General features: G+C 44.7%; 1 protein-coding gene across 1 annotated transcript in view; it reads left to right on the forward strand.

Moving 5' to 3' along the window:
* The first annotated feature begins 7,967 nt into the window (after positions 1-7,967).
* Positions 7,968-16,050, forward strand: part of LOC121065226 (sodium channel protein type 5 subunit alpha-like) — a 206,046-nt gene continuing 197,963 nt past the window's right edge. The window contains 1 exon segment of the mRNA XM_040547913.1: positions 7,968-8,157. The gene's annotated coding sequence lies outside the window, so the exon portion shown is untranslated.

Consider the following 16,050-nt stretch of genomic DNA (forward strand, 5'->3'; position numbering starts at 1 on the left):
ATAATAACTCTTCAAGAGAGCACTCAAACTCTGCAGGGAAAAAAAAAAAGGAAAAAAAAAGTTGGACTTTGCTTGATGCTGAGGAGAGCATTCAATATCCAGCAAGGGTCTGACCTTGCACTCAGAGGGGGTCAGCTTGGAAAGCAAATGCGGTTGTTCAGTGTGCGCATTGATGTGCTTTAATGCTAGATTTCCAGTCAAGAGCAGTACGGTTTTTAAAGGCTCCATTTGTCAGAGGTAGGATATTGCATTAAGGATGAAGTATGAAAAGCTGAGAGCTGTGAGCAATTATAGTTTTGTTTAAAGTCTTCTCCAAAGAGGCAAACCAGGGGGACTCAAAGGATTCCTTGATTTTTAACAGAGGAAATTTTCAGATGCTTGGAGGACTCAGTGACTTTACCATAGTTTATCCCAGCAGATAATTGTGCCTGTTGCATTAGCAGCCAGATCCTGGTTGAATGCTGTCCTCCCCCTGCCCTTTCTTGTCATTGTGAGCAGCAGGCTGGTTTATTATATTAGGGTTACAGGTAATTTATGCTGGAGAGTCCTTCTGCAGAGGCTCTAACTTTGTCTTGAAACTGCTTTGGTTGAAAAATTGTTTGCTGGAAAAGGAAGATGAGGGGCAAAGCTGTGATGGGACCTGATGGAAGTCTCAAGTTGGAAATGGGAGTAAGCATTCGTCCTGCCAAGAGGATGAGTACCAGCAGGCCTGTGAGCCCTTCCTGAGGGCAACGGGGCTCAGACAAGTTGCCCATGCCTGTGCAATATCAGTATAAAAATTTTAGACTGAACAGCTTCAGGGCAGGCCCCTTATCCCTCTGGGCCTCCTTAAACTGCTCAGCTTGAAGAAGTTCAAAAAAAAAAAAAAAAGTAAATAAATACTTTAGGAGCAGCAATAGGGCTAGAGCAGTCCTAAAGAAGTCGGCAGGATTATTTTCATTCTGAAAGACATTGTGGTTTTAATGCTTAGCTACTCTGAGTCTTTCTACCCCGAGCACTTCCCAGAAACTGAAGTGGTAGTTTCTGAATACAAGCTAATAGGCATTACAATTAATTAGAAGATTCAAATAAAATTAAATTAAAAAAAAAAAAAGGAAATGGCTGATGATTCACATAAGTGAATCTAAGTGTACTGGAAGGAAGCTTGACTTTAATTAGTGTTAAATGGAGAAAAGGAGGGCATGCTGGACTGCAACAAAAGAAAGAAGAGGGATAGGGGTGCTAAATGCAGAAAATGGCTTTATCACTTGGATCTTGCCTCCAGTCCTTGGGGGGGCTGCTCATTAGCTATGCCTCCACGATGCACCTGAAGCCATGTGTCTAACGCAGGCCTGCGTGTAGTGGTTGATCCTCTGGACAGTGCACGAGGGGTGGCTCTGGAAGCACAAGGAAGACAAAGATTTGCTCAGACTGCCTGCACAAGGTGAGGAAAGTGCATAGAAGGCTTGAAGGTGTCGCAAATATGATCTTACATCATGTATGGTCAACCTTTCAGCATGTATAAAACAGCAATGTTTTGAGAAGCTTTAGATTCTTTTTTTTTTTTTTTTTTTTTTTTTCTTTTTCTAGGAACTGATAACCTGTTTTTTGGCTGCCTTGAAGTCCCCTCCTATGGGAATCACAGCCAAAATTCCCATGGAGCTTGGCAAAGTTTAGATTTCATCCTCCTAAACATCTTAGGGCATCCAAATTCCAGCTGTGCCTGTGAGCTGTCTCAGGTTCCTTCGTGGGCTAAGCCTTGCTGCTCCTCAAGGCACTGGAGAGACACGCAGTAGAGAGATTGCAGGGGTAAGGCAGCTTGAGTTCATCTTTTTGACCTCCAAAAGAAGGAATGTGTTTATATTTTTGGCTGCTTTGCGAAGGCTCAACGTGCAGGAATGCTTATTGATCCTGGGAAAGGAGGGGTTTGGATCACTTCTTGGAGGTAGCTGGCATAGGAAAGTTCATATGAGGAGAAGTTTTTTCAACCTTCTGAATGTCAGAAATTCATCCAGCCTGAGGAAAAGGCCTTCGTTACGATGCAGGTGACATGGGAGAAATAGAAAGAAAGCTTTGCTGGAAAACGAAGTGTCTTCCTGTCACTGTTAATCACTAGAGCTGATGTAAATGCATGTGCCGCTCCTCCGCTCTCTAAACCACCTAATCACCGAATGTTTGTGCTGTCCGCAGGCAGCAAGAGTGCATAATGGGGCATAATTCAGCACAGCATAACCTTCATACCCTTCCACATTAAAATGCAGCTATATTCTGGTGTGACACAAGTGGCCTAATTGTGCGGGGGGGTTGCCATTTCAGGGAGGTGCTGGGAAAAGGAAATAAATTACTTTTATTTTAATGATGTGAACCGTTATGCGTCTCTCAGGGCACTGAATGCTGTCTTCACACTTGGACACATTCACTGACTGCCTGTAATTTTTTTTTCCCCCCTTAAATTAGATTAACTCACTTCAGGATTATATCTTTGAGTCTCATTGAACAAATGTAGCAATTTAGCCAGGCGTTACAGGATTTCCCCGTGGATGCTTGATGAGAGATGCTCCATCAGGATGATACACTTAATTAAAAGATGGAAGCTGAAGACTGATCCAGATGTATCCTGACACAGCAGCTGGGTTTATGTCAGGGTCTCTTTGCTTATCAAAATCAAAGCAGGGAATGAGAAGTCAGGGCTCATAGTGCCAAGGGAGGAACAAGCCCAGCTCCTAGATTGTGTCATGCCTGATCACCATCCCTGATGTGACCCAGCAAAACCTGGTGCAAATAGGGTCCTGACCTGATGCTTCCCATAGCACAGAGGAGGCGTGGATGTGGAGGGGATCCAGCCCTGCAGGTTTGCTCCATTTGCTCCCAGTGGGGCTGGGAAGCAGCTGGGAAGGGACCTTGTGGGGCTCTGGAGTCCTCATTGTCCCAGCAGGAACGGGGACAATATGGGATGGCCAAAGCCCTTTTGCCCAGGTAATAAATGAACAACGTGATGGTGATGTGCTGAAACCTTTTCTTCATCACATGCACCTTGAATCCTCCATTGTTTTTAGGCAGGAAAGCCTTTCTTGTCCTGGTGTCTCCCTCTATATCAGAGAATTATTGCAAATAGCAATATTTTTCTTGCCCGGTAGAGGGAAGTATTGGCTAAAATGAGCACTGAATATATATATATATATATATATATATATATATATATATATATTTAAATAGTTCATGGCACCTGGTGCTGAAGGAACTTCTCACACCACTTATCCCTGCTTGTAAAAAGCTTTATAGCAAGCCATGGTCTGTGGCAATCAAAAGCACTCACACCGAAGGCGGGAGGGCAAAGTGAAACCTTTCAAGTTTGGAAGAAAAAAAAAAATTTTGGCAAGTGAAGTTTTGCAGGATTCTAAGGAAGTGTATTTTTTTTTCTTTTAAGACAAAGAACAGTGTTTGTGTTTTAGACTAAAACTCTCCTCCAAACTCTATCAGTTTCCATAACTGCATGTTTTTCAATTTCTTCGTTTCCTTAAAGCAGATGGCAACAAACGTGTGGAGACTTGGGATGAAAGAAAGGTTTTATAAATACCTCGGAAAAATAAATGGCTCTTTGCAACCAGCATTGCTGCCTGTAATCTCTTTAAGAAAGCAATGATTGCTTCATAAGAAAAAGGTACATTTTTTTGGAAAGAAGTGAATAGAAAGATGACATCAACTGATCTCCCACATAGTATTTACTCTGCTGCTGGTACCTACTTCCATCTGACACGCACATTTATTTGGTTTCAGCTGACTCATCTGAACTTCTTCACAGATGTTCAGTCAGTCAACATTACCTTAGAGTTTCTTGCAGAAGGGAAAATTTTGGCAAGGCAGCACATTTAATCAATTTTATCTCTCTGATCGATCTGCCTATAGGGTTCCAGTTAACGTGGTCGCTTTATGATAAGTTTTTCCATTACGAGTTGTTCGTGTCCCAAGGATGCTTCCTGCACCAGTTTGATGCTGCACAGATCCAGATCCCACCCCCAAAGTGCTGCCCTTCAGCATATGCTCCTTGGTAGCATTTCCATATCTCCTGAAGTGATGCTTAGAGGGAGGCAATTTAGATACGAGAACCTAAATAACATGTACATATTTGATCTGAAAACTTGGGGGCGAGTAATGGTTTTCTGAGCTGAGCTGAGCTAGGAGATAGAATATGGGGGATGCTCTCAGTCCTGCTTCTGGCGTGGAATAAATTTGACAGATGGCTTTCCTTTCCTATCCTTCTCCCTTTCCCCTCCTTCCTTCTACCTTGTCTTCATCCTCATTGTTTCCTCTGTAAATACTGCTCCGTGTTTCATATAAGCTGGGTTCAGACTGAGCTGAGGAACTAGGATTTGACAGTGTTAGGAATAATTTCTTCATTTCTAAAGACAGATGAAAAGAAGATGGGTTTTCCTGGTGCTTAATGAAGATTATACAGTGCATTTTCTCCCTCCATAAAATAGCGGTAGAGTTGAAAACTTGGAGTATCTTTACTTATTACTGACTGCAAAAGAGAGAGATGAGGTGGTTAGACTGGTGGATGAATATTTAGTGAAAGCTCAGGGGCTTCCTCCTCTTTTCCCTGGCTGTGACACTAAACCTGTGACAATGAGATGCTGGTGGCTCCCCCCTGCCTACGCCACTTCATTTCTGGGATCAACCCTGACACAGCCACTGCTGAGATTATTAAGGAAGGAGAAAAGGCAGAGATGAGATTCTTCACGTGGAAATTGTGCGTGGAGCAAGAATTGGATGGGAAAGACTAAAATATTTTAATTTCCAGCAGTCAAGCCCCTTCTACATGAGATTCCTGAATCTGAGTGAAAGCTCCAGCAGTGTCTGGAATACAATCCGCAGAAGCAATCTCTGTTCTGCTAAAGCACAGGTAGGGATATAAGAAAACAAAAATGCCCTCAAATATATACACATGTAAATCTTTGTTCCAAAACATAAATCTTCAGCTGTCATCAGTGCAGACAGCAGTACATCACAGCCAAAGCTGTCTATTAATTAACTTCTCCGTGGAAAGAAGCAACAGGTTCACTTGTCCTCTCTATGCGCAAAGCCAGCTCCCCCATGAACACCCTGAGAGTATATTTTAGTGATTTGGGGGAATAAACACTATTTTCAGAAGCAACTTAGGGCATGGCTCTGGGGTTAGAGACTCCCATCTGAGGCCCCCATGGTGATGCTTGTCCCACTGCCCCAGATCTGGGGATGTTTCTGGGTGCTGAGGGCGCCTCCACAGCAGGACCATGCTGTGACCACCCCTCTGCAGGGGTTTCCATTGGGGTTCGGCTCGAGACACCAGCAAACTCTGTTTTCGCTCTGGTGTGAGGTCCTTTCTCCAATTAATTTAATATGGGGTAAAAACTACTATAACCTCTGCAGAAAATGAGCTGTTCCTCTTCTGGGGTAGAAATGTGCTGGCACAGCAGCAGGGTGTGACTGGAGAGGCTGAGCAGCCAAGGCTTTTGGAGCAAAGATTTACATGTGTATGCATCTGAGAACATTTTTAGTTTCTCATATCCCTGCCCGTGCTTTAACAGAACAGAGTTTGCTTCTGCGGATTGATGTTACACAGACATTGCTGGAGCTTTAATGCAAATTCAGGAATTTCATGTTTAACTTTATGGTGTTGAAGACATGCCCATCCTCTGTCTGCTTTAGGTCCTCGTGAGAATGTCCTTCCCTATGCACAGCAACTATTCAGTTTCTCATCAAGTGATTAAAAAGTTGAGCTGTTCCCTGAGGATTTGTCTTCCTCTATCTCTTACCTCCTACAGCTTCCTGCACTGCTCTAGGCTTTCAGGGGCTGTTTTCCCACCAGGGATCTTCCTCCCTGCTCATGCCCATCCTCCTCTGCTTTTTGTAGCCTTCAATCCCCTCCATCTCCTTTCATTTCTGTTCTTTATTTTCTAGTCCCAATACTTTTCCGATCTCTACCTCTTCTTCTCATCTCCCTCTCTCCTCCTACTCTTTCCCATGACACACTTCTCATTCATTCCCTGTTTTTCCAGCTAGCATCTATGCATGTTTTGAATCCCTCACTTGATAATTTTTTTGGATGTGAGCTTCCTTTTGAACTGAGACCTCCTCATCACCCACCTTTCTGGGGCATTTTCTTTTTTTTTTTTTTTTTTTTTTTTTTACTATTTTGTAGCCTCTTCAGTTCTTTCCTGCCTCATCTGCTCCTTTCCCAGCATTTCTATAGTTGAATCGATACCCAGACCTGAGCTGCTTTCACAGGAGTTTTTACTGCAGCCCCAGACCCTTTCCAGAGCAGTAACAGCCACTTCGGAGCCCATCACAAGCAACTAAAGCCATGCCCATTTCTCCTGTATACAATATTTTACCTTGCTCAGTGTTGTGAGGACTTTTTGCAGTTCTTCAGAAGTTTATTTCAGTTTTACCATCCTGAATACTTCAATATTGCCAGCAAATGGTCACTCTTCTCTTCACCTATGAGCATCCATCTATGAGCTTCCCACTTATTACCAGGCATCTTATTTTTGGTAAAAGCAACTGTTTCTGCTCCCTTCCATGCCACCCTGTAAGCATGACTTGGCCTCATCTGTTCCTTAAGGCCTGAAGTGCTCACGGCACAAAGCTGCAGGAGCTCTTGGGTTGGGTTGGGTTTGGTTGTCTGTGGGGTGAAGAGAAGGCAGCCTTGGCACTACTCACACCTACCGCCTTCCCCTGGTGCTGGGGTCTCCTTGCTATGTCCCACTCCTCAGCACCTTTTTTCTCCCTTGTTCTCCCCCAACCTATTTTGCTGCAGCTCCGTCCCACCTGCTTCCCCACCCCGCCTTCCTCCCCAGACCTCCCCATCCCACCTTGCTCCATAGCCCTCCTTTCTCTCCCTTCCTTCCTCTGTATCCTTCTTCCTTTCCCATCTTTTATCCCTTACCCCTGCCTATGCTTCTCTATCCTTCCCTATCTTCTCCATCCTACGTTCCTCTCCATCTTTCTCTCTACTCTCTCCACCCTTCCTTCTCTCCATCCTTCCTTCTCTCTCTATCCTTCCTTCCTTCTCTCCCCACCCCTCACCCTTGACTATCCTTTCCCCATCCTACCTTCCTCTCCATTCTCTCTTCCTCTTTATTCTGTCCCCCTTCCTCCCTTGTCTCCCCTCATTCTTCCCCAGCCCTCCTCATCCCATCCTTCCTCCTACCCCCTCCCTTTCCCATCTGTTCTCCATGCCCACCTTTCCCCCTTGCCTTTCTTTCCCCCATCTTCTTCCTTCCTCCCCAACCCTCCTTCCTCCCCATCCTTTTCCCCAACTCCCCATCCTCTTCCTTCCTCCTCATCCCTCCTTCCTCTCCATCCTCTTCCTTCCTCCTCATCCCTCCTTCCTCCCCATCCTCTTCCCCCACCCCATCTTTCCTTCCTCCCAATCGACTTCCCTCTCCCCATCTCTCCTTCCTCCCTTCTCTCCATCCTTCCCATCCTCTTCCCCCCTTCACATTCTCTTCCGCCTCCCCATCCCTCCTTCCTCCCCATCTTCTTCCTTCCTCCCCATCCTCTTCCCACCTCCCCATCTCTCCTTCCTCCCCATCCTCTTTCCCCCTCCCCATCCTTCCTTCCTCCCCATCCCCTTCCTTCCTCTCCATCCCCTTCCTTCCTCCCCATCCTCTTCCCCACTCCCCATCCTTTTTCCCCACTCCCCATCCTTTTCCCCCCTCCCCACCCATTTCCCCCCTCCTCCTCTTCTGCCCCCCCTCCGCATCCTCCCTCCCCCTTCCCAACACCCCTCCCCACCCCATCCATCCCACCCCTAACCCCCCACCCCCCAAAAAATTTTCCTCCCCCTTCCCCCCAACCGCACCAGAGGGCGCTGTGGGCCGGCCCCGGCCCCGGCCCGGCTCGACGGGGCGGGGAAGGGCGGGATGTGCCTCCCTCCCTCCCTCTCTCCTCCCTCCATCCCTCCTTCCCCCCCTCCCTCCCTCCCGCCCCCGCCGCCCGGCCGGGGCTGCGCTCCCACGGCTGCCGCACACGGCGCGGCGGCTCCGAGCCATGAGACCTCGGCGGCGGCCGGGCAGCGCGCCCCGCAGCCGGGCTCTTCCCTCGGGACGTTCCTCTGGGGGACTAAAAACTCTGTGGATACAATGAAGTGGCTCTGGGACTCTTGGGGTAGCAGGAAAAATTAAATAAACCGATGTAAGTTTCTCTTTTTTGTTGTTGTGGTTGTTGTTGTTGTTGTTGCTTGGTAATAAAAAGGAGAGCCAAAGATGTCTGGTTGTGAAAATGTTGGAGGAATTTGGCGTGTTGGGATTTTGCCTTCCCCCAAAGTTTTCCCCTCGAGGTGGGAGCGCTATCCCGTCCGGGCAGGGTGTCGGTGAGGCTGCCGGGCTGGAGGAGAGAGAAGTTGGCTCAGCAGAGCTTGCGCCGGGGTGTAAAAGTGGAGGAGGTAGAGATGTAGGGTTTGTTGCTGAAGGGGAACTCTGGCTGGGAATTTGTCTAGTTTCCGTCTCGCTTCCGCGTCCAGAAGTGCTGGAAAGAGATAACAACACAGAAAATACTCTGCAAATTGTTCGGTAATGTCATGTGGTGTCGGATGTCTTTGAATGGAAATTTAGTGGCACGTTTTGAAGGGAAGAAATGAGCTAGAATGGTTATTTCCGCGGTGGCAGGGAAAATTAATCATTCTCCTGTATCATGAGAGTACTACAGACATTACTTGTAAGAACTGTCATAGTATATTAAGTATATATCTTAATAACACCACTCACCTCAAAGCCATTTCTAGAACACCCGTGCTTAAAACACTTGGAGTTTTTAACGGCATACATTAAAAACTCCACTTGGCTTATGCAAGTTAAAGGAAAGCAGGGAGAGCTGTGCTGCACTCCGGCAAGGTGATCATGATTTTATCAAGGCAGCCCCGGGGGGAACGGTGACATACTGGGAGCACCGCGAGAGAGAATGAAAGCTAAATTAAACTAAAACTTATGCAACCAAAGTGTGGCTGCAATGGAAACAAATCAGACTTCTTTATTATATTTTTTCCTGGAGATTTGGGTGAGGAGGTGGAGATGAGCTTCTAAAAAGTGGAGAAATACACGAGCTGCGTGCACCTACGGCAACAGGTTTTGTTTTGCCCGGAAAGGATGAGCTGAGCTTTGTGGGTGCTTGAGCTGAGCCTTTCCAGTTGCAACTGGGGCAGCTGCCGATCCCACAGACGGGCGGCGGATCCGGAGCTGGTGGCCCCGATTTCTCCCACAGCTGGGGTGACAAGCAGCTATTCCCAAAATACAGGGCGTATGGTGGAATAACCGCGGCAATTCAAAGAGGATTTGTCAATACTAAAAATAAACAGACCCGCAGATGTGTCCTAACGGGTCATGTCCAGTCACAACATTTTCAGGGCGGATGTGCCGATTTCACGATTTTGCTTGTGCGTGTCCTGTCCAGGGTGCTGAAGTTCATTTTGCTGCTATTTCCCAGGATTTCTGGGCTTTGCAGGAGTGGTTTTTGGAGGCTTCCTCTCGGGTTAAGGCGGTGCAGGTTGAGTTGGAGGGTCCCCCCTGGGTGGCATGATGAGGACGCAGGGATGTGTTTTCAGACATGTATATTTGATCCGTCCTTTTGGCGTGGGAAAGCAGGCCAGGTGGAGCCGCAGATGGATCCAGCAGATCCTATAAGCTTTTGGTGGCAGAGAACTGGAAAGGTCAGGGCTGTAAGGCAGCAAGGAGTGAAACCCCCTTATTCTAATGGACTAAGAAAGTGGTGGTTTTGGGAGTGTTGCTGCTTATTGGTTTGGGTGTCTTGACTCCGATGAGATGTTGTCTGGTTCCAAAAAAGTTGCGGGGAACCCTCTGTTGGGATGTGATAGGAATGATGCAAATGGGATTGGAATGATGCCCAATGATTTCGGTAATATTTTTGTTTTTCTGGTGTAGCCTTTTCAAATGGCAAGCACAGCTGACGGAGACCTTCAGAAATAGAGGCTGCTTAAGAAAAAAAGCGTGTCTTTTGGGGGAAAAGTGTCTCAACAATTAGGCAATGGAAGCCTGTGCTGCAAGTTGTGATATTTTTAGATTAATGTGCCAAAAGGTCTCAGCTTTAAGTAGTGGGGTTTATGTAATCTTTAGTATGAGACAAATCACAGTATTGCCAGAAATAAGCATAGAGGAATATGTTACTTAACTTGTATGTGTTTGGAGTTTCATGTTGTAACGTGTTTTTTTCTCAGTTCTTGAAATTAATTCTGAATACTTTTATCATGCAGATTTGTACTTTTTGTTTAGGACTCTCAAAAGGCTTTACAGACACAGAGGATCAGATTTTGATACTGTGTTTGCATGGAGAAGTAGTTTATGCTTGAGGAGCCCTGTAGATTTAAAGCATGCAAAAACTCTGTACAGTGTGGTTGAGAACTGATATTGTTTCATAGTCTCAGTCACTTGTTAGAGATCACAGAGGAACTCAGTTGCATCATTGGGTATGTAGCACAAATATCTTGACCATGATGGGTGTATGTAGATCATGAGGCTTTCTGCCTCTGAATGACAGCTTATGGGTATAGAGTTTAAAACTGCAACACAGAGGAAAGCATTGTATTCTTGGCTTGAATCAGAAACTAGCCTCTGTTCATACTATGATGAACTAACCCCCATGGGACCAGTTAACACCTCCTAAGACTTTTACAGGTACAGAAAACGGCTGAGTAGTGACTGTGTTCTTGATTTAAATGCATAGCCATAATTATATTTAAAATTTGTATTGATAGAAAATGACATTCTGAAAGGCATAGAAGATTTATGAAATATAGCTAGTTTTAACTTCTTTAAAAGTCTTATTTTTGGTATTAGACAGGTATTTATCTCTTCTTTACTATTTTCAGTTTAGGATCTGAAAGGAATCCTCTGCACATGTATGTGAGGAAAGAACATTTTGGGTTGCCTGTTAAAGCGTGTCGAGTGGTTATTCGGAAATTCTGGTCATGCTTTTTGGAAGGAACAGTTTATCATCTATCACCCCTTCAGATGTCTTTGTTTTTGGAAGCTCAGTTTGAAAAACACAGAAGAGACCTGTTGTTTTCATAGGGTGGTTGCTCAGTTCTTCTTTAAAATTACTACCTTGTAAGTTGTCTCCAATCGTCTTCAAGAATTATTTTGGAAAATTATAGGTCTGATAGTTAAAAGGTGGCAACAAGTAATTTCTCACTTCTGTTAAATAAAACTCATCTTTTACAAAGGCAGTGTCTCTCTGAAGTATATACTTGACTTCTGCTTGTGTTACATGCTATCTTGTGGTAGAGCCTTAATCAAAGTATGAATTTATATTTTAAATTCTATCACTGCTTCTCCCTTTTACTGTCTGTTGTTGTTGATGCCTGGCAGTGCCCAAGGCAAGGCTGGATGGGGCTTTGGGCAGCCTGTGCTGGCAGGAGGTGTCCCTGCCCATGGCAGGGGGGTGGAACCGGATGGTCCTTAAGGTCCCTTTCAGCTCGAGCCTTTCTTTGATTCTTATCTGGAGGAAAAGACACAAAGTCACTCGGTATATTCGTATGTGCTTACAGTGGATATCTATTCCATGGTATCATATATCTCTGCAAACAGTTCAGATAAGCATCTGTTTGTTTATCATTAAAATAACCATCATCCTTATGAACACTGACCAATACAAAACCCCTGCTATATTTCTATTGATCTTGTTTTATTATTTATTTTGCAAACCAAACTGATGGGCCCACTTTGACCTGGCTCTGTCTCTTTGGGTTTCTCTTGCAAAGTGACAGTTTCTAAATCAGGAAGGAAATCAGGTCACATTTCTGGCTCTGCAGGATTTATATCACTGCTCTTCTTTCAAAGTAATTAGAGTTACTAATAATGAGGAAGAGAAAACTTTTCCAGAACTGGTATGTCCCTAACCCCTCTCTCCTTCTTGCTGTTTTTGTGTCACAGAAGAGATCCTGGTAGTTCAGAAAGTTTGTTGTGGAGGATCCTTTTGCTCCATCAGTCAGACAGTGACCTCCTTCAAGTTCAGCTGCAGGTGATGTGGTCACTCTTAAAAAGATGCCTTCCTTTCCTTATATTATGTTTCCTTCTTTATTCCCTACTCGTTCCAGTATGGTGTTACTGGGCCAGCTGCGGGCTGCCTGGTCCCGGTGGGTGAGCTCCCACAGTGGAGCTGCTCAGGTTTCAGCCTGGGAGAAGAACGAGGAGACTGACAAAGAGTTGTTCCCATCCTAGTCCCCGAGCAGGCTGGGGACAGAGGAGGGGGACAAGATAAGAATAAGAGACACAGTGGTTTTGTTAAATACATGTAGCGCCAGCTATCGTGGTTGTGGTTTGTATCCCTTCTTTACAGTCACAGTTCACTGGGGCATATTACCAGGGAAGTTGGCAACTGAACGACAAAATTTCCCTCTCCTTTAATACGTCCACCTTTGAGGTGGGGCTCAGCCTCCTGCAAGGAGGTTGCAAACTCTTTGTGTGCAAAATTTTCATTCATGTCGAAAGACCCCTTATCTTTCATGGCAAAAACATGCGTCCCTGCTCTTTGAAACCAACAAAGCCATTTTAATCACATTTCTGCATGACAAAAATGGCTCGATTTTTTTTTTTTAATCATAATATTGCAAGAGCTTTTTTTAAATATAGAGATATCACACATCAAATAATAAAGTTGTACCAAAACAGGCTGAAAATTTTAAAATTCTCTTCAGCACTGTCTTCCTTTTTTTTTATTATTATTGAATTTAATTGACTTGAAAGTGAGAATATTTCTTATTTACCCTATAGAAAATGTCTCCTTATCAGATTGTTTATTTCAACTTTCAGCTTGAATTCAACTTCCCTGGCTCACTAAGCATCCACTAAAGAGGCTTTTTGCTGCAGTGCTAGAAAGCCCTGCCAACAGGTTACAGGTTGTTTTTAAACCTTGCTGGATTCCTAAGATGCTAAAACTGCTCTGCATCATTTGAAAGTTATCATACTTTACTAATTTTAATCTAACTCCAGTGTTAGTATGGGACATTTAAAAAGTCATACTGACGGTTAATATTTGAGTGTATAACACTGAAAACAGACTGTGGGCATGAGTAAGGTGTCTGTGTTAGAAGTAAGGAGTGTCTCTCAGTCATGGAGTTTGTAGGCTGATTTTCACCAATAAGCCAGGTTTGAGGGTTTTGGAGCGGTCTTGTCTTGGTGGGCTGCAGTTATTGTTTGTTTAGTGTGTTGGTTGTTTTTTTTGTTATTATTATTATTATTTCTTCTTTCCTTTTTTTTTTTTTTTTCTTTTCTGTTTCTAAATGCTTTAAAGGATATTGAAGAATCTGTGCAATAGGAAGGTGTAGGAAAACTTGCCCTTGGACAAATTCTTTCAAGACCCATTAGTTGGAGATAGATTAGATACTAACTTTTGAGGCCAAAATCCATTCTCAATGACTCTATTATTCATAAAGTGATTTTTCAAAGATTCTTTTTCTTATCGTAATGAAACGTTCACTTAACGCAAACAAACGGGCAGTGTTGTTTGTGTCTCAGTGGCTCAATATGCCACCATTCCCCCTGGCTGGCTTACAGAATACTGACAAGGGGTTTAAAAGTCGCAGGAGCCAGATGCCCACTTGGCCCAGGGTAATCAGAACAGGGCAGCATTTCTGGTGATTTTCAGGGAGCAAAATCCACCCCTGTCAGAGCCAGCTCAGGTTTTGTGCCCCACTGCCAGCCCACTTCAGTCCTCCGAGAAGCATTTCTGCTGCTGGGCTGTACGAGGGCAGCCATTGCCCTGGGGAAATCCCAAAAAACATGAACTTTTCAAAAAATCATACCGGTGACGATTAAATAAACCAATAAATCCTCACTGTTGTGTAAAGCTCATAAAATTGAGCAAGTCTGTGATGAAAATTTAATTTTTTCCCCCATGATATAGCCACCAAAAAGGGGTAGAAGTGTTAGGCGGAGGCTTTGCATGGTGGTGGGTAACTTTGCAGGTGCCTGTGCTGCTGGAGATGTACCACAAGCCGCGGGACAGCATGGGTGGTGGAAGGGGAGAGTGAAATGATGAGAGAGCTTCAGCCCAGCTTGCATGGCTTGGAAACGCATCATTAAAGCATTACAGCCTGACCTGTAGACAGGCATTTAGCATTGTCCCAGGTCTGACATGTTAGTAGCTGTTACATAATGCACAATTATAAAATCACGCCAAAGCCTCTTTAAAATACCTGCCTGATTACAACAGGGCAATTGCGCTGCTTTTAATGGGGCTGGGTGCTGCAGGTAAGGTACCCCCTGCACCAGCGCATATTCCCCTCCCTGGCAGCTTGAAATACTTTGCCAGGTGGAGCTAACAGTGCCATTCCCTTGGTCAGAAGACCTTCTCCCTCCAAAACTCCCCAGTGCTCGTGTCCTCATCCTGGTTCACCTGCCCATGCCTGCTCTTATGTTACAGGGGTTGTCCTTTGCGTCTGGACGAGGGTTTCTACCCACCCCTGCTCCCCAGATGTAGCACAGCAAGCATGGCAGCATGACGCAGCCACCTCCTTGCCCTCCCTGGGGCCATGCACATCATCTCTGTTGCCTCCCCGACTGGAGTGTGAAGCCCCGACATCAAGTGATGTGCGGCTCCCATGCTGCTGGAGGGGCTGGAGGTACTAAGAGGGGCTGGGAAGCACTGCAAGTATCTTAAGGATTTTTTTTTTTGTCTTTATCTTTAAACAGTGTTTCATGTTGAAAAGTCTAATCTCCCTCAACACATGCATGTAATTCCCATTCACGGGAGAGTAGGCGCTGCTTCCGGCATGCTCAGGAAATAACCCCATCAGAGCTGTGGTGTGTGGCAAAGTTACCCGTAGCTTGCTGAAGTCCTTGTCGCTTTTTCCTTCGGTTCATTTGTCAAGCAGAGGGCTGGATTCTGCTCTCAGCTCCATAAATCCAGATCGACTCATCTGACTTCGGTGGAGCTAATCCAGATTTGTGCAGCAGCTTCCCCGAGGACCTCCCGGTTTTGCTCTGGGTGACAGTTAGTGTGCCAGTGTCAGAATACATCTGATCTAGCCAGATTCCCTGTCTTGAATCATTCCTTGGCAAAAGTTTCTCAGAAAGAGCTGTTGTATTTGAAAACAATATACAAATTCTGTTGCTAATGTTAGAAAGTACAGGATTTTTTTTTCCCTTACTGTTGAAACTAAATATAATTTGAAAGATAATGTATGAGAATTTAAATATAGCATGCAATTATACATTGCATGTGAATAGTTTCTCTCATTTTTAACGTTTAGATTTTTTTACCAGTCTTTCTCAGCAGACAGCTGTTAGATAAAGAGAGAAAAGTGAATAGTTGTTATGAAACGACATGTCATAGCTAAAGGAAAAAAAAAAAAAAAGAAAGGAATCATCATATGAGTATCAGAGGAAAAAGACAGAACAAGTCATCTCTCACTTCCTGTGCCTTTTGCTCCCGTCATGTCCTTTCTTGGCACTTCTCAACTTTAGCTAAATAAGTAATTTTTTTCCTGAACATAATGCTTAAGATCTGCAACAAATTTCCATTGCACTCCTGTTCTGGATGGGTTCAGGGAGTTTTGAATCAAGGCTCTGAATTCTTCACAGGAGGATGAAATGTGAGTAGAAACCTTCCTAGGAAAGTCTATGAGTTCTTGGGTTCCTTTACCCTCAGTGGAAGTCTTGTTTGATTTGCATTGGGTTTTCTTTCCTGTGAAGTTGCCTAAACTTGACAGTTCCCAAAGTTCTCTCACACTGTCCCAACAAGCAGCTGCAAGGTGTACAGATGTCCACCTGGCTGTCCGGGGTGGCTCGGGCAACCTGCTTTGTCCTGTAGCTGTTAACACCCCAGAAACACTGCACTGGGTCACACATGGCTTTTTTTTTGGGTATGGAGGTGGCAAAAAAAGATCCCCAAACTTAAAAATATAATAATAATGAAATACTCATGGTGACTCCAGACTCCTGGGAGCAGAAGAAGTGGCTGAATATGAGGTTATGGTCTGAAAACATGGAAAGATTCTGGGCTGTGGTTTTCTTTTATTAATTAGCTAAAGTGATATTCAGAATCTGAAACCAAGGCTTTTAGGCACATCTCTGG

Source organism: Cygnus olor, chromosome 2 (assembly GCF_009769625.2).
Source record: "Cygnus olor isolate bCygOlo1 chromosome 2, bCygOlo1.pri.v2, whole genome shotgun sequence".
In the NCBI taxonomy this organism is placed as follows: Eukaryota; Metazoa; Chordata; class Aves; order Anseriformes; family Anatidae; genus Cygnus; species Cygnus olor.